The sequence below is a fragment of the Gymnogyps californianus genome, chromosome 5, assembly GCF_018139145.2.
Source record: "Gymnogyps californianus isolate 813 chromosome 5, ASM1813914v2, whole genome shotgun sequence".
Lineage (NCBI taxonomy): Eukaryota > Metazoa > Chordata > Aves > Accipitriformes > Cathartidae > Gymnogyps > Gymnogyps californianus.
In genome coordinates, this window is record NC_059475.1 from 67,201,256 (window position 1) to 67,222,375 (window position 21,120).

The 21,120-nt window shown below is 48.3% G+C and overlaps 1 protein-coding gene across 6 annotated transcripts in view; it reads right to left on the bottom strand.

Annotated features, from left to right (window-relative positions):
• Nucleotides 1-17,666, bottom strand: part of KTN1 (kinectin 1) — a 79,124-nt gene extending 61,458 nt beyond the window's left edge. For all 6 annotated transcript variants that reach the window (XM_050896875.1, XM_050896871.1, XM_050896874.1 and 3 more), the window contains exon 1: nucleotides 17,608-17,666. The gene's annotated coding sequence lies outside the window, so the exon portion shown is untranslated. The remainder of the gene's footprint in view (nucleotides 1-17,607) is intronic.
• Between the last annotated feature and the right edge of the window lie 3,454 nt (nucleotides 17,667-21,120).

Below are 21,120 nucleotides of genomic sequence, written 5' to 3' on the forward strand. Positions count from 1 at the left end.
GTTTCCACCGCAGCCCGGCTGTCCAGGCAAGTTCATACAAGATAAGGCAAGGCTGGGATTCACCATGCGGCAGCTGACGCCCTGAAACCACCTGAGCTGCGGGATAAAGCCCAAGGTTGGAATTAGCATCAGTGAAAGTGGAACGAGCAACCTCGTATTTATCCAGGGATAAAAGCTTGCACACCCATCGTTGGCACAGAGCAAGGAACTGGCTGGAAAACCGTGCTCTGCCCTCCTGCCCAGCAGCTTACCCAAATATCCCGAAACTGCACAGACCCTGCCACACCAGCAACCCACAGGGTTCACCAAAGCACGAGCACGAAGACACTGATATCAGAAAGTGTGGGCAGCAGGACTGGGGAAGTGATCGTCCCCCTCTACTTGGCACTGGTGACGCCGCACCTTGAATACTGTGTCCAGCTTTGGGTCCCTCACTACAAGACAGACATTGAGGTGCTGGAGCGTGTCCAAAGAGCAGCAACAAAGCTGGTGAAGGGTCTAGAGAAGAAGTCTTATTTTTGAGGAGCAGCTGAGGGAACTGGGGTTGTTTAGTCTGGAAAACAGGAGGCTGAGGGGAGACCTTCTTGCTCTCTACAACTACCTGAAAGGAGGTTGTAGCGAGGTGGGTGTTGGTCTCTTTTCCCAGGTCACAAGCGATAAGATGAGAGGAAACGGCCTCAAGTCGCGCCAGGGGAGGTTCAGATTGGATATGAGGAAAAATTTCTTCACTGAAGGGGTTATCAAGCACTGGAACAGGCTGCCCAGGGAAGTGGTGGAGGCACCACGCCTGGAGATATTTAAAAGATGTGTAGATGTGGCACTTAGGGACATGGTTTAGTGGTGGAGTTGGCAGTGTTGGTTTACTGTTGGACTCAATGATCTTAAGGGTCTTTTCCAACCTATATGATTCTATATTGTTCAGGACTGAAGAGTCTTCGGAAACCAAAACATTTCTTGCAGTATTTGTGAGGGGATGTCATTTGGGATAAAAGCTGGTACCCATGAGGGCCAGAGGAAAGTGTCCTTGGCCCCACCAGACTCCAGAAACTGGAAGTTTTCCCTTAAAATCACTAACTTCTAACACACACACACCCCCCATTATCTCCAAAGTCAGAAGATAATTTATGTTTACACTACATTCTTCCAAAGTGCCTGTAAAGGACTGAAGGTTTTTATTCCAGCGGGAGAGGACTGCACCCCGAGATGGCTCTCAACATTATTCAGCAAGTCTGCGTCTTCCCATCACTATTTCCAGGGAGTCCCTGAGGCTTCCCTGGCTCCTTCCTTCATGCGCTCGTGTACAGACGTGCTCTGACCACACCACCGTGAACTACTCAAGAGGCGTTTGAACACCCAAGCAGCAAGCTCGGTCTCCACGGTCTTTTGGGTAAGTGTTTCCCCTTTCCCTGCTCGCCTTGCAAGCAGAGACCAGATCCAACATTTGTCTTCAAATCACCACTCACTCCTGTGCTCGGGGAACTGGGAAGTGGTACTTCTCAACATACGAAGGAAAACGCTCACTGCATTTTCTCACAAAGGACCAAAGAGCAGCGAAATCTAAACTAAAGGTTGAACACAAACACCGATTTTCTCAGCTTGCCGTTTTGCTCGCATCTCAAGCGGGCAGCGATAGCAGCCAAGGTCACTCACTCACACAGCAGCTCCAAACAGCCAAAAGATCCCCCATTACATCTGTTACTTTCCATCGCGTGCGTTACATCAGAAGGCATAGTTCAACAGCAAAAAAGGCTGCACAAGTAGCTATACGAATGCACCAGCATGAACAACTCTGCTGATGTTAAGGCAAGGAAAGATGTGATTACAGCTGCTCAGAGAGGCACTGCCTCTGCAAGCCAGGCAGCAAAGTCTCACTTCTTCTCCAAAGCTGCCAGATAGAGCCAACAAACACAGCCAGCAAGGCAGCTGTACCTTTTAGCCATGTTTTAGAAAATAATTGAGTTTACATTTCTAATAGTCTCAACATACCAACTTGATTAAAAACAACCTTCACTGTTCTCACCACAGCATTACCCAGCTGCATTGCAACGCATGGCTTTCGCAGGTTTGCTCAAGGTATAACAATACATCGCAATAAACCCAACATTGATTAACTCGTTAGTTCTGGCTTTGCAGGCAATGCTAGAACTTGGGTTTTTGCCAAGGCCATATTAATGCAGGATTACATACTAAAAATAAGAGACAAAGCTAGCAGATTAATGGCCAAAGCTGAGTTCAGATTACCAGTCTGAGCGGCAGTTCTGCACATCGTGTAGTTTTCGAGCATCAAGGGGTCTCCTGCAACACGAACCCATCCAGCAGCAGGAGCCAGGTACAGATTTAAGCCAGGACTCTTGGGTCAGCCAGGCAAAAGCATTAAACACGCACAACCACACCCGAAATCTGTTTGTGCCCAGCACCTGGACAGGAGGGAGGAATCAGGCCATGCCTGTTTTGTTATTCCGATTTGCTGTCTGGAAAGTTAACAGAGGTTTGTACAAGTCAAGTTGATGTGACAGTCCATAGCAGCTCGGGTTTACCGCAGACAAAAGCCATTTACACAAGTTTAAAGCCACTATGCACCTCAACAAAGGCCTTTTGACATCTGTCGTGGTCTATTGTATAAATATATATTCACAGTATAATCTTCACCTCGGATCCATAGAAAGCCTCAGAGCACAGCTACCATACCCTGAAGCCAGGAGCAGATACAATACGATAGCTCCCATGCCAAGTGCAGCACAGCCCAGCTAGGTTTGCTCGGGGTTTTGCCACAGCTCTTTCAGCTAGCACAGCACCCTTTCCTAGGACACGGGGGTTTTGCATTACCAGCACAACTGTTTGCACATCCTTTATCTGGGGGTCACAAAGCTGCCCGTCGCCCATCTTAGCCCCTGCTCCATCTGCTGACATAACCGCATGCAGCATCATTCCCAGAGTCGGCTGTGCCAAAACAAGGCCAGGTGAAGCAGCCTGATGCTCTCACAACTGAGATATCTTACTCCAACATGGCTTAATCCTTTTCTGACACAGGAATAAGTTGCACTAGCATAAGTATATTTATTCTGAGACTTCTGCACCTACCCTTCTCATGCTCTATTACTTTAACTTGATTAAAACAAGCTCTACAGCACCCACAGCAATTATACAGTTGACTCCCCTCTGGTCACAAACAACACAGAGCCTCAAATTCCAAGTAAAAAAATTGGAAGATCTCCTCTTGAGAAATTTGGGGCTGCTACAGCCCTTTCATCTCTTTCCATTCAATTCAGTCTCTGCAAGCATGGAAGGATAGAGGAAAGCAGGTATGAGCAGTAGCTTCTCAGTACTCAAATTCCTCTCATACTTTCACAGCAATCTGCAAAGAAAAAACAGCTGGAATGAAACATTTTCCCTTTCCCAGTGTATATAGGGAATATAACTATCTAAATATACATTCTTGTATTACGTATTCTTGTTTATATTTTAAAAAATAAATGTAAAATAAGAGTAGACAGAAACAAAAGAAGAAAAGGCCTTTGGTCCAGCTTTTTTTTTTGCCTTCGCAGATTGCTGTGAAAGTATGAATGGCATCCGAGTACTGGGAGGCTAATGCTCATTAAAAAAAAACAACCCAGGTTTTTATATACAAGAGCTGCAAATAGTCAAGGAAAAGGCTCAAGTGTATTATCTGCCTATGCATCCCAAAGAGGTAATTACTTCCCTGCGAGCCTCGCACAGCCCCACCAACACCGTTTTTTCTTAGGCTGCCTGGCAGGAGCAGCACTGCTGCCCATGCCTCACCTCACCAGGCAGGCACAAGCTGTCCTCTGCTTTGAATCCAGGGTAAAACAGATGTCCTCAGCGCCAGAATGACAGGAAAACCACAACAGATTGCTAACGAGGATGGCATTTTGTTTAGGGGACCTAATTCTGAAGTTTGCACATACCTACAAAGAGGTCTGTCTTAATTTATTGCTCGATTCTCCAAATTTCTACTCAACTTTGCCCTTAACCATATTGGTCAGACAACATTTTAGCCTACTTACTTGAATTTCTCCAGACACACAAGAAAGTTTTAAACCTACCACTTGTTCCGTGGGTCTCCAGACCGCCCGGTGCTAAAGCTTTTCTCCAAATTTCTTGCCAAAGCAGCAGCAGCAATGGAGAAGCAAAAAATATCCAGCCTTGAAGGGTTAACAAGTCACCCGGAGCAATGCTTAAGCAGGTCCGTATAGCTGAATTTATTAACCTTTGTGCCTCCACACCCCGATAGTGCGGAGACTGCCAAAAGTATCCTACAACAACTGAGCCATGTACAGCCTAACAGTGTCACACTGGTGCTTTCACCAAGTTTCCGCCCACGCCGAATGAGGTCTCGCAGGAACTCGGGGAGGGGGGAGCATGCGTACACAGAGGTGATGGCACAGGAGGAAGACAAGAAACCTCTAAATAAATGAGAGAATTTGGAAATTTTCCTATAGCAATGTATCACTGAAGTTTTCCTGCAAGAATTTATTAAATTCATGGTAGGAGTATTAACCTTGTTCATATTAGAATTTCTTTCCCCTACAAAAATAAATCAGGCAGAGAGAGTCTTAGTATGAACACATAAAAGTGACTTTATCCAGACTTATTTTTAAATGTGTGTTTAATGGATGAGAACAGAAGTCTTCTGCCAACAAAGACAGGTATTAACCCAGGAGAATCTATTTAGCTTCAGACTTCTTAACCATACAAGATTTTACTGAAGTGTGCGCCCGCAGTCCTTTACCCTGTTGCGAAAGGAACAAAGGAAGAGGAAATGACTAATCAAAGCAGCAGCACATTAATATATTTCGGTATGTGCAAAGGGAAAACTGTAGTGGATATTTTTAACATTCCCAACAGGAGAAGGCACTGCCATACCTACGCCAGCCACCACAGAGACTTGGCAGCTCCCGGGAGGGGGGGAAAAAAAAAGTGAAGTTGTGTCCCAAAGACAAGTTCCATATTTTCCGTTTCCCAGCATGAGCTCTGCTGGAAGCATAGCGCACCGTGGTGCGAGTGGAGTTTGTGAGTTGGCTGACCACAACTTCGCCTAACAACACGCCTGGAAAGGAAGCACGGCTGGGGCAAACAGCAATGCCTCAGTGATAACAGGTGCACTTTGACTTGAACTGTAGGAGAAACCCAGCCTGGAGAGGTGCTCCAGAGGGAAAAGGTGAGAGTTTTCTGGAGCACTGCCACCAGCAGGCATTCCTGCAAGTCCCATCACCACCCAGCTCTGCTGAGCAAGGGATGCTCTCACCCACAGGCTGATAAGAGATAGGGGAAGAGAAGTCTCTCCCCGCCCCAGGTGGCATCCAGCAAGTCACAGCTCACCCACATGCCACAGAGCGCAACTCCATCCCGCACCTTCCCAAGCTTAATTTCCCCAAACTCCTCAAAGCTCTCCATCGCCTGCACATGCAAAGGGGCCAGGCTGCCAGCAAAACACTGCACCTTCAAGTCTGTCCTCAATTACTTTGCCACTGCACCTACACAAGCCAAGCCACTGACGTCCCAGTACAACTGGATTTAATCGCTGGTTTTTAATCCCACGCTCCCCCGCCAGCTGCCTCCATGGGAAGCTCTTTGGGGCAGCCACAGTAACAGATTTGCTCAGAGCAACAGGGCAGAAGCCTGAAGGACTACTGTGATAAACCCAAAATTAGAGCTTTCAAACCCCTTCCTAAAAGAGATCAAAACCAATCAATCTAGCAACAGCTTGCTACGGTCATTCATGCAGCGGGATGGCACAGCACAAAAGCATTGCTCGCTCAGTAAGAGAGGAGCTGGACCGCTGCCTGTCTGTCCCGCTGCAATTGTTCCCACACTTCATAATTAAGGGCTACAATTCACCCTTTTTCTAATGCCAAACCCCAAAAGGCTCGTTGTAACAAAATCATTTTAAATACTAAATGGGAAGCTACTGCGGAACCAACCGTAACTGTTCAGATACCCCTAGCTCCAACAGGGGTTGGATGCTAAAGATACAGAGAAACTAATACTTAATGTTCTTGCAGAGGGATTTGTAATCAGCCACCCCGTACGCAGCTAGAAGCCTGAAGCTTAAGCAGGTCTTTACCCTGGTATTGCAAAATGACAACACCAGTCATTCCACCAACAAGATTTTCCCATTATTTCTGTTCAGTGTGCTGTTCGACACAACTATACAAAGAGATTGGACCACTGACAAAAAAAAAAAGTGCTTCGTTAACCTCTCAGTGACTCAACAATCCCATTGTTAAACAGCAATGGACAAAAGGAGAAGCTGACAGCAGACGCATGGTCTCATCTATTTGAATTCCTAGAGGAAAATGAGATTGACCTGCATTGGAAACAGGCTGCAAGTTAAAGGAGAGTTGTTAACTCAGAGCGAAATCAAAACTCTTAAGTGACTGTGAATCATATCAGATGTAGATGCTTTCATGTGGTTTCTTCTAACTACCTGAAGTTTTAAGATACTATTTAACTACTTAGACATAATGTGTGCAGTGAGTGATTTGAGCTCTCTCTAAAGGGAAAGCAAGTGTGATTGCTGCATCAAAATTACTGTAAATGTGGCACAGACCTAGCTAAACAAGAGCATCAGAAACCACTATTTGAAACAAGATTGCTGTACCCCATTATCAGGCTAAGTCTTGATAATTCTTCAGCTGGAAAGGGAGATGAAATCAACAGGTAAGATTTTTCTCCCTTCTCACCACATACAGTATAGTGAAAAAAAGTGGAAAAAAGTACCCATCAGTTAAACAATCAAAGTTCACAGAGTGATAATAAATTTTCAAATATGCCAAGAGTTTAAAACTCAGGGGTATGCAGTTAGTTCTCAACCCCGAGATTTTAAAAGGGCAACTTCAGTTTAGGCTAGACAATAGGAGGAATGCAGACTCAACATATAGAAGTCCAAGTTCCTGTAAGTTGACAGAGGCATCATAAATAGAGTTATCATCAACATGCACAGCACAACTACCAAACTAGGACTTAGGAAATACAAGTACTACGAGCCTCCCCAGGCTGGAATTGCCTCCTCTTCAGCCTACACAGCTGCGTAAGCACAGCATCAGCGTGCCTATTTTTGCTTTTAATACTGTATACCAGTCATGGTTCAGAAAGACACAAAAACATCGGAAAATCTGAACAGCCAGGCTTGAGCAGGCATTACTTGCTACCCTTGCTTCCCCCCGTGTACGTACAGCTATGCTGCTCTGAACTACACCCAAGCGAACAGGGGCCATACCCAACAGATCAGCTTCCTCCAGCTCATACCTTGCACGGTGGGGTTCAAGCCAGAGGACAATGCTGGCGTAGGAACAAATGGGTAGTAACAGGCCACGAATGCATTTTGACTGCAAGATGGAAAACCGCTCTCAATCACCAATCCAATGAGGTGCTCAATGCTGTAACAGTGAATCTGCAGCCTCCGTACAGAGCATGGGTGCTGTATTTTATTTCACCTGGCCATACAGCAGCAGCAGGCTCCTACTTACCACTCCTGCCACTTTGCTACAGAGGTGAACCACAGCCCTAGGACTGCAGGGAACATGTTTTAACTGATACAAGAGGCATCTACCACTCTTTCACCAGTAGCAATCAATGAGTTTCAATCCATAGTCACATTAGAAACAACATCTGCAAGAGAGGGCTGGATTTTATTACAACTGCACATTAAATTTAAAATCATTTGCCAGATTAAACCATTGTTCATGCTGTACTTATAAAACCCTTTGAACACAAGCAATGTTTAGAGGTACATTCAGGACTGAATTTGGACCACAGAAGCTTCTGCTGAAGATGGGCTTCCTATAACACTGATATTGCTCCAGCACAAATTTGCACCAGCTGAAGGCTGAACTCCCATCAGCAAGACTTCCCCAGCAGATGAGTTAGTTTGACTGCTCCATAGCAAAGCTGTCCTTCAACATTTATCCTAAAGTATGTTATCATACAGGCATAAAGAAAGCACTTTTATATCCAAGCCAGATCCCTTATGCTGTAGAACACGGTGCTGTTGACACTCTTACAAATAAAGTTTCAAAATGGTTAAGGAACAAAAGAGGCTTTAGAAGAAATCCCTACAGCATTGGCACCGTACAAGTTACCCCAGTGTATTTCAAAGTATAAACTGCATTATGAGCTGGAAGTTTTAACTCAATTTAAAAGCACAACATCAAGTTTAAGAAATTGCTGCTGACCTGTGGCTATCTCCCTACTGAGATGGATGAAGTGTTAAGGTCCCTCTCCACTCTCCTAGACACTGCATGTAGCCCATTTATAGAGGGCAACACTAAGAGCTCACCTCATCATCTATCCAAAACACCTCCTGCACTACAACAGGGACCTCACTAGCTACAGCTCCACCGAGATACCATCCTTTCAACTTCCACACCGAGGATACGTGCTCCTAAACAGCAGCACCACACATTCCTCTCCATAAGGTTTCTTTTCACCTTGTTAACCTCTCTGTGCTTCACTTAACAGTCTGCTGAAGGTACTCACACATAAAGAAATGATACACAGTTAGTGTTATCTCAGCACATGGACCCTTTAGGATCTGGGCAGGCAGCTTAAGAAGGTCACATGTACTCAGGAATCAGTGCAGTATTTCAACAGACTCCAAGGCAATATTTGCACCTTGTCTTAAACACCCAGAGTAGGAGACTAAGCTCCCCTCCAGCATCAGGGAAAAGGCTCCAGCTCCTCCACAGACTTGCTTAACACACTTGAATTACACCTGGGCCATGTGGTGAAGGAGCTTTTTTTTTTTACCACCCTCCTCATGTGGCTGTTGATTCGCCAGGTGAGCAATGCTGAGGCTTGCTGATGTTTCTCTGAGCAGCAGCAGCCCAGCAAACCCTGCAACACTCCTTAGCCACACTGGTCCCAGTTCCACAATCCAGTTCACTGCATAACCCCAGATACAGCGTTATGTTGGGAGCTGGATGACCACACACAAGAACCCCCCCCAAAAGATGTGTTCAAAGCGCATCTCTAAGGGTTTCCTGGTTTTCTCCACTTGTGACCTTAAGGACCAAGCTTGTAAGAGCTTCCTAAAGGGACTTCAAATATGCATTTCACTGTTCTCAGAATTTTGAGTTCAAGTCAATAACCCAACATCCCAGAGTTCTCCCCGAAAAACAGCCTCATAACACATGTACACACACCCGCCCCAACACACTCAGCTTTACTGATCAGCACAATACTGATCTGAACTCAAGAACACGCCAGGTTGTTAAAAAGACCTAAAAATGCTCAGCAACAGAAATGCAGAGCAATTGAGGTCATTTCTCTCATGCTTCTCTAAGTTCTCACCCCCCTTGCTTTGCTGTCCCACAATCTGCTCCTCCTTTTGCATGCAAGGATTGAACATACACTTCACTGCAACCATACAGATCTAAACTTACTTGCCTCCAGCTTTGGTTACACCTCAAACTATTACTCCAGTAGCCTGTAATGGGGAGCAGGGATTAAGAAATCTACTTAGAAATAGGTACACTGGACCTGAAGCCAAGAAATTCTTCTTTTGGCACACAAACATCATGGAGAAAAGGCAGAAACTGGAAGATCAAGGGTGGGGGCTGAAAAGGCAGGCTTGTAATGGAAACATCTGACCAAGAATTTTCACAAGCCTTTAAAACTTCTGAAACCTAACCCCTTTGCTAGCACTTTTCACATGCCTCAGACTGCAAACCACATTACGCAAGTCATAATTGTGCCTCAGCAACCCTCCCTCCCACCCACGGTGCTCCGCACCTCACCAAATCCATGTGTTGAAGTACACCGAGGTGGAGAAGTATAGCTGTTCCTCCCACAACTGGCCTGGTGTACTGCCACCTGTGCAGAGAAAGCCTAGCTTTGCTGTGCATCTTGAACTAGGCTCTAACCCATTAAAAGCTACTTTTAAAAAATCTGTTTTTACATACACACACTAAGCTGTAAAGAGGTTTACTAAATTTAGCACGCAACCCAATCCTAGCAATAGTGTAGCACAGGCTATAGATATGGAAGTGACCTTAGGTGAAGGTAACAAGGGAGAACTGTCAGTACCCCCACTGAGCTGCCATGGGAAAGCCCAGGGAACCCAGTAAAACTTTAACACATCCTCCATAAATCCTCCCTGCAGCTTGGTGGTTTCCAAGGTTTTGTGATGCTACCTTTGCCTCTCTTCTGGACAATGTTTCTCATTGTCTGTGCTAGGACAGGCTTGGCAAGGACACCTTCTCAGCAAACATTAGGGCAAACAGCTCCTCCTTGGGCAGAGTTTGAACTTGGAGAAGGGAAGCTTTGATGGACCTCCAGCACCACTGCTGTAAATGCAAAACAAGGCAGCGTAAAGAGAAAAAGCAGCACAGTCCTTTATCAGTGAAGCCACACTGCTGCCAACAAGTATTTACACAAGCAAAGGTCAGTAGATGTGACATGGGATACAGCATTCACCCGTAAACTCCATTTTCTGCCAGCTTCCCAGCACCATACCCCACTGAGAACTGCAGACACTGCCTGGTCCAAGAGAAGGACATGCTGAGTCTCCCCGGAGGACAGCAAGTTAAAGGAGGCAGAAAAGTTCCCGCCTAGCCCCAGGGAAAAGGGCCCTTCCTGGCACACCACCACTAAACTCTGATCACTTCCCAGATTTGAAAATGCCCTGTGAAAGATCCGTTGGGTATGATCTGCTGTAGCCATGGTGCTGCTCTCAGGTATACCTGGAGCTGAAACGGAGAAGGGCAGAAGAGATGCTGCAACTGGTTTCACGTACCTGTTTTTAGGTCCATGCACAGCATTAAGAAAAAGGCAATGCCTACGTGAAAGCCAAGCTGGGATGTCCCCACACAACATAAGCAATGACTTAGCGGACAAAGCAGTGCTAATCATCACGGCAGCCTTTCAAACCAGTTTGGGAGGCAGGAAGAAACATCACTTTCTGGGACCAGGCTTGGCCTCCCACCCACACCGCAACAGAGACCCTGAAAGGAAGATGCATGCGGGAGCAACCTCGGCCGCTGCAGAAGACCGGTTTCCCACTCACCCACCAGCTAACCACTGGTGCAGCAAAGCTGGGGCATTGTGCCCTGGGGGCCAGGTCACAAACGGGACCAAGAGAACGGCATCAGCAGCTGGTCTGCTGGTAACCTCTTGGCATCTTCAACTGCAAGCACTTGGCCTCTGCTTTCCCTTCTTTTAAATAGGAAGGCAAGCGCCTCCATCTTGCCTGCACACCAGGGCAGGTGAACAATGCCGTGCGAGAGCCTGGCAGCAGCGCAGGGCAGGCGTCCGGCAGAGAGACATCCACGCGAGCCAAATGCAAGTCATCGGCTTTAAACGCTCCTGCCACCCAGCACTCCCCACCAGAGGCTCGGGAACTGTTCATTTCCTCCAATAAATTGGACTTTGTACTCACCGAGTATGGACTTTTCAACTTAAAACCCCACATCAAATAGGCTGAGAAAAAAAAAAGTAGTCATAACCAGTGGTCAGATTAAACCAGCAATAATAAAAATATCAGCTGACTGATATTATAGGCTCTCTTATCAGTCAGTCACGATCCAGTCCAATCCTGGCGCGCTCCCTGAAGAGCTGCACCTTGTGCAATAGCTTAGTCATCATCTTCCTTGACAGCTATGCACTTGCAAATGTACGAGTCCACTCATATTTTCCTATGAAAATTTTCCCCTCCGCCCTACTACAAGCAGGACGGGAGCAGAGTGCTGCCGAGCTAAGGAGCAGGCAGCTTGCTCCCTCGCAGGGGAGGAGATAGCTTTTTTATCTCCTGGACTCAACAACTTCCTTCCTGCGCGGTTGCAGGCAGACAAAAGACACCTTTTCACATCAGACAGGAATGAGATGCACTAAAATTTGTCACATCCCTGAAATAAAATACCCTGCTGACCATTTTCAGCCCATACGGGAGAGCGTAAAGCAGAATTAAGCTGGCATTTCTTCTACAAGAAACCCTTGCAAGGTGGGATTTGGAAGCAAAAGAATAAGGAGCCCAAAATAACTCAGGTTCAGTTTATATTGCTCTGGCAGGTGACACAGCTAAACAAAAGATGGTAACACTGGACCAAGGTACTTCCCCTCCGCAGGATGAGAGCTGGATTGTTTTTGGAAGCGCCATGAATCACGAGCATAAATATACCAGGCTTTAAAAGCCTTCAACACCCACGTAATTCTGAACTCAAGCTTTATCTTCCCTTGGTCATTCAACACATGCTCGACAAGCTGGACCCCATACAGGCAGGCTGAGAAGGCTAGCTATTCCACTAATATGTGCAACCCAAAAATGAAAACTTGTGTTTTGCTGGACAACAGCAACACACCTCTTCCGAGATGGAAAAAGCCCTCCCTGATGCTCAATTAGCCATTCAACTACAACTTGAAGGAAACCAGGAGTTTTGCTCTATTTCCTCAACTTTATAGCATAAAAGGGCTTAAGATGTTTCCTGCAGCAGGAGAGCGGTCAGCGATGTACCAGCTGTTCTCGAGCGGAGCAGAGATTTGCAGGATTGCCTGGCTGCGAGCAGATCCAGCCAGGGCAGCAGGATCAGCCAGGAGGGAGGGTGCCCAACGGGAAAGAGCAAAAACCTGCAAGAAGTGCTGCTTTCCATACTTTACTACTACTGAAAATCCTGCACACCTGACAGTGACAGCAGCAGGGAGCTGTTAATGCTAGCAGAGGACAAGGCTGTTTATAATAGGGATTATTAGTGCAAGAAAATGAGTAGCCTGCCCACATTACTAATTTACAGACACTTTCTCCGAGTTACAATGCAGCCTCGGTGATCTACACGCAAAGATGAGGTTTCATTTGAAAAAGAAAAAAATGCTATTCTTCTAAATAAGTCTTCTTGGGAAGAAAAGGGGAAGGAACATCATCTTCTACTTCTCTTCAGTAACAGAAATTGAGAGCTGTGAATTTTGATAAGCAGGGTAGCCACAAAGCACTAACAAAAACAAAGAATGTTGCAGAAAACAAGGAGGACAGCTGCATAGAAGTAATTATTTTACTTCTGATTAACCCACAAACCTTACAGTTCCTGTGCCTCTCCTCTCCCTCCCACACCCCACACATTGCACAGCAAAATTCAAGGCCTAAAGCTCCTAAACTATTTCTTTGCATCATACAGTTGCAAGAAAGGGAGACAATATTCTTTATTTGTGTTAGAAAGAGTCAGAGAAGCAGCTTTCCAGAGTTTTCATGTGCATACGTGCAACAGAAACCATTTCTCTTTTTCCCTGTTTTCCACAGTATCCAAGAGACAAGAGACTTACTTAAAAAAAAATAAATCACCCTTAGTTAAATGGGAAGCATTAAAAAGGATCATGAGATTTGCATTCTTTAGCACCTCAGATTATTACAGTTTCCACAGCCGTGACTTCCCCTTCCAGCTCCCCACCAAGATTCAATTAAAGAATGCTCATATTTGAGTGGACTTTGGCATTTCTCATATCAAGACACTGGAGCATCCAGGCCGACAAGATGGCAAGGCAGCAGAATTTATGCATTCCCAGGAGATCTTCGTTTAATTCTGCTGTATGGATAGATACTGCACCAAGCCTGCACTCTGCCCAGTACCTATATTTAGGGACTGAGCTGACCTGACAGTGCCCCCATAAGCTCATTTATTAAGATTCACTTATTCATCCTGATATAATCTAATTAGACTGCAGCACTCCTGCACACAGGCATGGCAGCGACCAAGAGAGTACGAGTTCAAACGCAGGGAACCTGGCCCAGATGCTACTTTAGTTCTCACATGGCGGGAGGGGGAAAAAAACCCTTGCAGAGGAGTGGCAGGAATTGCGGATGCCTGCGTACTGTCTCCCTGCTCGGAGCAGCACCTGGATCCACTCTGCTTCTCCCCCCCACACCAGTTAAAGACCAGTTCTTCAATTGGAAGAAGCAGCAGAGCCCAGATCAACATACGGCGCTTATCGATGTGAGGGCCGCTGCTCCCGCTCCGAACTCATTGGAAATAACAGCCGCCATTAAGCGCTGTGGGGGCAAAAAAAAAAAAAAAAAGCAGGAATCCGAGTCTTTCAGGCAGTGCCCACACCAGCACGCACAGATGTGTTCCCAAACTAGAGGCCACAGGCATCATTCTGGAAAAAGTGCCAACAAGTCCACATTGTAAGAAATTATTTTAAAGGCTCCATTCTGGCAAGAAATACTAAGTTTTCAAAGCTCAGAAGTGCCCTCTCTCCTGCAACCAGCTGTAGCTCAGGCATGCAAACAGGAAGAAGCTTTTACATTTCTAAAAACTTTAAAAAATACTATTTTTTTTAAAAGGCATCATGTTTTATTTGCTTGGACATCTTGTATAATGATGAAAGGAGAAACAGATTCCTAAGAGTCATGAGCTGGTAATTCTCCAATCTATCATCTCCGTAGTTTATGCACAGTCATTAACAAGAAGTGATTTGTCTGGGACAGATTTAGCCCAGCAACTCCCTGTCTCGTTAGCCTAAAACGATCACCCGAGGAACGTCAAGAAGTTTGAGACCTTAGTGCAGCGAGTAGGCCCCCCCCCAAAATATTCATTTTTTTAAAGATAGTCCAATCCTGCTGCTCTGCCAACCCAGAGCAGGAAGCTTAAGGGCTAACACAGATGCATAAAATTCCCTTTATATTAAAAAGGTTTTGATGGGTAAAGGCAAAAGGTTTTCACTGACAATGAAATCCTGATAATATCAATAAGAGAACAACAGGAGGAGACTTAAAAGACTTTGACTTGTTTAACCTATCAAAACAAGTGGTCAAGAGGGGATCCGATTGCTCCCTCTAATTATATCAGGGAGGGAAAACAACCCTTTAAACCAAATGGCAATGCTAGAACAAAAACAAATTATACAAATGGGCCATAAACACCATGAGGATGGAAATTCGGTGATTGCTCCGAGACTTAGAGGCTCGCCAACAGCTCCCCACAGAGATGGGGGCAAAGAATAAACCCATCAAGTTTCACCTTAAAAGCAGTTATGTTACAAAAGGCACCTGCAGCACGGACGGGTGCTATAAACGGGGTAACTAAACTTGATCGGGGGCTCTCTTCCGCTCTCGGGTTTTCATCGGCCCGCCTGCTGCCGCAGCTTTTGGAGCGGATAGCAGGAATGAAAAATTACCCTCCTGTCTTCTGCTTCTTCCCCACCCCTCCAGGATGGCACGGGGGTTATTCACGCTATTTACTCAGGCACGTAATTGGGGTATGATCAGGGAACTAAACTTGGGAGCTGAAGCTCTTGCGAAGTCAATGGTGAGAGGTGGGTGCCTTGGCAGCAGCAGGGGAAGGGATTAGGAGCAACCAAGTTTGATGCTTAAAATAAAACACGTCCTCTCCCCGCATGTCCTTATGCTTAAGGGTCTTCAACAAAAACGTATTTAATCTATACCCATCACCTCTGAAATTCACGGGGAATTTCAGTTTCTGAAGGATTTTCTTAACCCTGGGTTTACAGTACCGACGGCCAAGCAATGATTAGACACTTTTGAGCCATAACCATCTAATCTCCAGCAGTAAGAGCAGACGACGCAAAGGAACACTGTTACATGGCTAACCGAGTAACACCACAGTTTTATACAGCCTTGAGCAAGTCTTCCCCTTTTCTTCCACGGGGTTTCAAAAACAAAGTAGTTAGCAGGCTAAGTTATCTCTAATAGGGGTTTTATGACAGTGGGGGATAAAGGATCAAATTAAAAACTAATTGTGTTCTTCATATCCTACTACTGCTACTTCTGAGAGCAGAAAGCATCTTCTTGAGACTGGCTAGATAAAGGGGGGGTAGGAAAAAAAAAATCTAACAAAAAAGGTATTTGGTAATAACTCTAACAGAGAATTAATGTTTCTATCCAAATCCCAACCTTTCCCTGCTGCAGTTACACACAAAAGTTATTTTAATCACAGTATGCAGAAAGCAGCATCAGCATATGAGGCAAGAGAAAAAATATGTGGCAAAGCGAGTTGCATAGCCTGTTCGCGGACAGAAATTACAGTGCAGTTATAAGGAAGAGGTCCACAAGGCAGAGAAACGCTTCCAGCCCAAACCAGACAGGAGGACGTTAGCGATCCACCAAGAGAACAGGCAAGAAAAATATTTGAAAGAAGGTGGAACATGGGAACTGAATCCCCTTTTAACTTTTGCAGCAATCAATTCATGCTTTCCGGCGAGGAATTTTTGCCTTGTCATACGTAAAGAGATGTTAAATAGAACTTTTCAGTTATGTCTGCTAAATACCACATGTGTTGTTGGACAGAGGTGGCAATGGAAACACTAAAGACAAAAAAAAAAAAAAGAATGTTAAACAGAAAAGAACTACAGCAGAGAATGGCTCAGCTCCTCTTCCACAACTCACTTCCACAAAGCAAGAAATCATCTCCTTCAAGTTTTTCTAACAGTGATCTCAAAATACACAGCAGAGCCTTTGGAAAAAAAAGGTTATAAACTGACAAACCTAAAGCACACAGGTGTATGCACATCACTAGAAAGTAGCATTTGGCATTGTCTAATGAAGAAAAGACGCTATACTACATTATTCTTAATAACCACCTACTTAATTAAAATACTTCATCAGTTGAAATTAGTTGGGTACAAGAGATGTAGCTTTGCCACCTTAACTCTTCTTCCCCCATCATACTTCCCCCCTCAATAACCCGCACCCCAGAGGAAGGCTTCCAGCAAGGGAGTAAGCTGTGAGTAGAGGAGGAGAGGCAGGGAGGGTATTAACACCTCCAGGGTTAACACAGCTGCATGCAACCCATACCGGTGCTGTACCAAAGGGCACAAGCAATTCTAAAACATAAAATACCCCTCACAAACATAACCTATGAACATGGGAAAAAGCAGTGTATTTTACCGTGCACAGTTAACACCACTACAGGAATACAAAATGGGCCAGACTACTTTAACCGGCAAAGCGCAATGCTTCATTAAAGTTTGCAAGGCCACCCGGGCGCTGCAGCATTCAGTTCACGCCTAACCTTATCCAGGGGTCTGAAAGCCACGGGAAATTCTTACAAATCATATTTTGGGGATAAATTTTTTACTTAGCCGCCCTTCACAGCTTCGTGCCTCTGGCAGTGGGCAGGTAACGACGCAGACCTACGGAAGACGACCGACACATCTTTTTTTTTTTTTTTTTACCCCAGTTAACTTGGCTTCGGGAAGCTGACTGGGAGATGCGCTCGGGAGCCACCGATCCACCACCCCCCCCCGCCGCCCAGCCGGGGCTGCGCTGCCCCAAAGCCGCGGCGGCTGGAGGCCCCCGGCACCAGCCTCCCCCCCACACACACCGCCCCACGGCCGCGGGTGGGAGCGGCTTCTCCCCCCGCCCCGAGCGGGGCCCGCTGCGCAACCTCCGCCCTCAGCCCCTCAGGCCGGCCCCGGGAAGGCAGCGGGGGCCGCGCCACCGGAACCCCCCCCACCCCGGGCCGGGCCGCAGCCCCGGGGCCCGCCCCGCCGCCCACCTGCCGGCACCGCCCGCCCGCGCCCCGCGGCCCGGCCACGCCGAGGCCTAGGCCCGCCGCCCCTCACCGGGCAGGCCGCGGGCAGGCCCCGGTCCCGGTCCTGGCCCCTCCGCTCCGCCAGGCCGGGCGCTCCCCAGGCGGGACTTACCGTGAGGCGCGGCGGGCCGAGCCGGGCCAGACCGTAGGGAGCGGGGTGGCGGGGACGGAGCGGCAGCGAGCCGGTGCCTGCGCGGCGCTGGCGGGCAGGAAGGGAGGGAGGGCGGGCGGAGGCGGCACCGCACGTCCGCCGCGTCTGCCGGCCCCTCCGCCCGTTAAAGGCGCGACGCCGACGCCTTCCCCCCCCCCCCGGCCCCGCCCGGCGGGGTCCCCCGGCCGCCCCCCCCCGCGCCCACGCCTCACCCGTGGGGATCCCCCTCCGCGGGAGTCCCCCACCCACCCGCCCGCCTGTCTCACGTCCGGGGTCACCCCTGCCAGAGCCCACCCAGGCGTGGGGAGCCCCCAGGTGCCCCACACGCTGGGATACCCCCAGAAGTGGGGATCGCCCACCTGGACCTCCCCGACGCAGGGAGCTCTCCCACCCTGGTTTCCCACGTGTGTGGGTACATCCACCCAGAGCCTTCCCGTCTGCATGGGGATCGCCGCCCAGAGCTCCCCCACGCGGGGATCCCACCCCCCCCAGACCTCCCCCACGCAGGGATCCCTCACCTATTCGTGAGGCTCACCCACCCAGACCTCCCCCACGCGGGTATCCCCAGGGATGTCCCCACCCAGACCCCACCCATGAACAGGGATTACCCACCCAGACCTCCCGCACGCAGGGATCCTCCCACTCAGGTTTCCCACACGTGCGGGTACATCCACCCAGACCCCACCCAAGCGTGGGAATCACACACACCCCCCAAGACCTTCCCCACGCAGGGATCCCCAGGGATCTGCTCACCCATGCGTGGGGACCACCCCCCACCCCCCCACCCCCCCCAGACCTACCCCATGCAGAGATCCCACTGCCTAAGACCCTCCACACACAGGGGTCCCCCACCCACGCTCGGGGATCACCCACCCAGACCCCCCACGCTCCCTAATTAATGCCCCCAGTGCCAGCCAGCTCCCACCGCACCCCTCTCCACCTCCCTTCCAGGAGCTGGCAGGGTGGGCAGGCGTGGGGACCCCACGAGCCTGGAGCAAGCAGGCACGGTGCACCCCAAGGCCTCCCCCAGGACACGAAGGACACCAGGACACCTCCCCATGACCAGAAACAGGGGTTGCCCCTAAATTTCCCTTAATTGCCTTAAACCTGCCTGGATCTGCAGCGTGGTGCAGCCCTGCTCGCAGCACACGATGTACCAGGGCTCGTTCCATCACGGCCCCGTCGGTTTGCAATCGGGGGGAGCTTAACTGGAATTTTTTCAGCTCTGACTTCCTAAAGCCCTGACTTTTTCTTCCCTCTGACGTGGATCCTTCCCGAAGTGCTCACGGGGCAGATTTCTTTCACCTTAAACATCGCAACAGCTTGCGCATGAGATCAGTGGCTGACCACGGGTCTGTGGGTACCCACGGGCTTGAAAATTGATGCTCTGCCACGTACTTACTCAGGGACAATGAAACAGTGCCAGAAGCCACCAAGGGCTGTGGGACAGCACCCGTCCAGCTCCATCACTGGGGGACTGACGTTAACTCTCAGCTTCCCAGAGCCCCAAACATCGATGGGGAAAAGCAAACTCCTCTGCACAAGAAAATTGATCTTTTTGGCAGCAGGAGCGGTGACAAGGACAGCTGAGCCAGCGGTGGCTGCGGGTCAGTGCCGGCGCTGGTGAGGACAAGCATCCCGAGCCCGGCTGCGGTATCCACAGTGGCTGGTCGCTCTGCAGCCGGGAGGCAGTCGGCAAAAGGGAGTTATCCCAGCGAAGCGGGGAGGCTGGCATTGCCCCAGGGCTTTGCACGCAGCCTCCCATCATTTCTTCAGACCTCTGGCAATGAAGAGTCTGATTTAACTTCCAGGCCCTGGTTGCTCAGAGCAAACACTTCGTTTATTTGTCCCAAAGCATCTTTGAGAAATCAACTGCTCCGCAGCGTTCGGTATCAAAGAAGGATTTGCATCGAGCTGCGTTAAGAGCTCATCATTACCCTCTTCGCCAGCCATGTGTGTCACTCAGCTGCAGGCTACCGCCACATTTCCAAACTATCTGGAGCAAACAAAAGCAGCGGCGCAAGGCGGATGCTGGCGGAAGCTGTGCCTTTGCATGCGAGGCTAAACGAGCCCGGAGGCAAGGCCACGCCAGCAGCGGCGGCGGCCACGGGGATGTGCAGGAGGCGGCCACTTCGAACGCCGGACCGGCCATCAGCTGGCAAGGCAGCGTTTTGCTGCTTCATCCCAGAGCTTCCGTGGCTCAGCATGTCCTGGCCCGTCACTCCGCTCTTGCAGGAGCGCTGCTGAGAGCAGCACATGAGCCAGCCAAAGGCAGCATCCGCACCCTAAGCTTGCAAGGTGCAAATTTAAGGCCAAATCTTGCTTATATTAATCACTTAAGTAGCTGCAGTGGTTGTGGCGGGGCTCGGCAGCAGGAGATTTTGCCGATGTTTGATTGCTTTTGCCCACAGCAGAGTTTTCCAGCTGGCATCAGAACCAAATCACCGTTTCCCAGGAGCTGGAACAGATTTGCCACCCCACGGACAGGGGATGGGGGGACAGGGAAAGAAAACCTGGGGCCAAGAGCTGGGAAAGGGCATAGGAGGGACAGGGCTGCCCCTCCTGCCGGGAGCTGAGCAGGAATGGAAGAGCAGAGAGTGCAAATCCAGCTGCTACAGGTACAGAAGATCTTTCTTTTCCTCCACCTTGCAGGACTCGGAGGCAATTGCCCTGCTGTCTGGTCACTGCTTGCTCTGAAGGGGTCTCAGCTGAGAACATACCACTTACTACCAGCTCAGAAACGTCTGGTCCTTCACGGGTCTTATACATTTGCCACAACATCACAGCATAAGGCATGCTATAAGGACCTGAAAATGCTTTTAAATCATATGTTGCGTACCATTGCCCAATACGTAAGGCAATAAACTATTTAGATTACGTGGACTGAGAAACCTGGTGGAAAAACTCACTGGAGAGTTACCGCCGTGCAGATCAGCCAGCCAGGCTAATGATGCTGAATATCCCCAACTGCAGGGAGGAAATAATGCAGCCACTGAAATCCCAATCACATTAGGCAGCCACTCATGGGGAAAAAGAAAAGGTTTTAAAATGCCGCGGGAGCCCCAAGTCATTAGTTTTGTCAGGAATTTTGCTTTCTCAGATCACAGGGAAAAAGCCTTCAGATCTGTGGATTCAGAGAAGGCCCGAGAGAAAGGCAAGCTATGCGCTTAGCGGGGCTGTAAGTCACGGAAGGTGATTATTGTTAATTTAGCATTTTATATAAGAACGTGAGAGATCCTTATCAATGCCAGAAACAAACGCCCTACAAGTTTCAACACCTCACTGATTCCAGCTAGGAAAAAAAAAGATGACCAAATGCTGGATTTTCTCTTTATTTGTGTTAATTTTTTTATACAATTTACAAGCATGAATTCCTACAATTGGTAGGAAGTGGAAATTAATAGATCACACACACGTGCCAAAAAAAATTTTAACTGTTGCTAAAGATGGTCACAAAAATTACTACAATTTTCT